Consider the following 2,416-nt stretch of genomic DNA (forward strand, 5'->3'; position numbering starts at 1 on the left):
TACTTCGATATCCTGGATGAGCAGGAAGCAGAAGTCGGTGGCCTTGAGCACCACCGAAGCAGAGTATATTACTGCCAGCCTGGCTTCTTGTGAGGCAGTTTGGTTGTGAAAGCTCTTCAGTGAGCTATTTGGATTTACATTGGATACCACCGTGATCCTTTGTGACAACCAAAGTGGGATTCGTTTGTCAGAGAATCTTGTATTTCATGATCGCTCCAAGCATATCGATATCAAATACCACTATATTTGAGATATGGTGCAGCGGGGAGCTATAAGGCTCCAACATATCAGTACAGATGAACAGGTCACCGACATTCTGACAAAACCCCTTGGGAAAGTAAAATTTCTGACTTTCCGAGAACAACTTGGAGTTGTTCAAAGACCCTCCGATGAGGGTCATGTATGATGCATTGAGCTTTGGGAGCTCCAAGGGGGTGTGGGGTGCTTCTTGGAGCAGCATATGACCACAGGATGATTCACTATCCCCTGGTGGTATACATGTACACCCCGTGGTGACATTATAGCAGGATTGATGTGTTCTCCTGTGAGGCCTGGATTGATGTGTTCTCCATGGCGATTGTAGCAGGATTGATGTGTTCTCCTGTGAGGCCTGGATTGATGTGTTCTCCATGGCGGCCTGGATTGATGTGTTCTCCATGGCGATTGTAGCAAGATTGATGTATTCTCCTGTGAGGACAGGATTGATTAGTTCTCCTGTCAAGGCATCCTACCCATGTAGTCTGGGACTCATGGGAAGTACCTCTCATCTGATCAATGAGCAGGGAAATGAAGTTAGGGACCATAGTAGTACCGATGGACGCATCATTGTATCTATCATACTCCCTACGCTAGGATGACCTCCATTGATCTAAGATCAATGATACTGGTCTGGGACCAGTGGTAGTAGGAGTTGTACCATACTATGACACTAACTTCGGGTAGTTGAGACTAGCCTGGGACCAGTGGTACATACTCCGAGACTAACTTCGTGTCAATGCAGTACTGGTCTGGGACCAGTGAGAGTGGTACATACTATGACGCTGACTTGGGTCAGTTGAGACTGGTCTGGGACCAGTGGTACACTCTCTGAGACTGTGATAGGTCTAGGACCAGTGGTAGGAGTGGTACTTATTATGAAGCTGACTTCGGGTCGATTGAGACTGGTCTGGGACCAGTGGTATGCACTTTGAGACTGACTTTGAGTCGGTGGAGGATGATACTAGTCTGGGACCAGTGTAGTTGTACTCACTATGACGCTGACTTCGGGTTGGTTGAGACTGGTCTGGGACCAGTGGTACATACTCTGAGACTGACTTTGAGTCAGTATGATACATCCTCGATCATTTCTTCTTCTTCATAATTTGCACAAAAGCAGAGCAGAACAGAACAATGCAAGAGCAGAGCAGAACAGAGCAAAACAATATAGATCAGTACAGGGCAGAACAAGACAAAGCAGAATAAGCAGAATAGAGTAGAGTAGGGCAAGGGACAGGCTGTATAGGGTAGTGCATTTGATGGATGAATAGTAACGACCAATAGACAGATTGCAGATGAAGTTCTCCCTAGTTGAGAGGGAGTGTTAAAATTGGCAACTATGGCCAAACTTCATGTGGGTCATCTTATTCATGGTTGATAATATTTTTATTAGATTCCTCTCATCGAGAGGTGTAGGATTGATATAAAGATCATCCGATTCCGATAAGTATTCATGGACATATGAGTTTATTTTGATTATGGAATTATTATCAAGCCGGCCTACAACTCAGGTAGGCTCAGAAGCCCAACAGTCGCATCTATTCAAACACCAACGTTGTGTATAAATATAAGAGGACTTTTCCTCATTTGGACTCACCCATCTCATCACATCTCTCTCTCTCTACTGCGCAGAAATGAGTCTCTTCTCTACTGCACAGAAAAGGGTCTCCCTCTCACACATGTGAAGCCAGAAGTTGTTGAACCTGAAGCTGCAACTGCAAATCCAAAGTTTGACCAGCGTTGACCATCAGATATCCTCCTTAGAATTGTGTTGTAGGTCCATTTGGATCTCCTCTGAAAGCCGCAACTTTTGTTGGTGGAATGAAGTCAATCCGACGGACGGTTTGCAAGATATCGACTGCCCTAGTTTGAAGCTGGAAACTACTGAAATTGAAGCTACAACTGTAGAAGTAAAGATTGACCTGCGTGGACTAGAAGATCTCCTCATTTGAACTGTGCTATAGGTTCATTTGAACCTCCTCTGGAAGCCGCAACTTTTGTGGGTGGAATCAAGCCGATCCACCGATGGTCAGTTGTCATTTTGTGAGATATCGTCTCTGCCCTAGTTTGATGATGAAGTTGCTAATGTTGATGCTGTTGATCTAGCGTTTGCTACTGCTAATTAAATCAGATTTATTGTACTATTTCTCTCTACTGAATT

This window comes from Pinus tabuliformis, chromosome 2_1 (assembly GCF_031772625.1).
Source record: "Pinus tabuliformis cultivar Carrire ecotype Pingquan chromosome 2_1, CPIR1, whole genome shotgun sequence".
In the NCBI taxonomy this organism is placed as follows: domain Eukaryota; kingdom Viridiplantae; phylum Streptophyta; class Pinopsida; order Pinales; family Pinaceae; genus Pinus; species Pinus tabuliformis.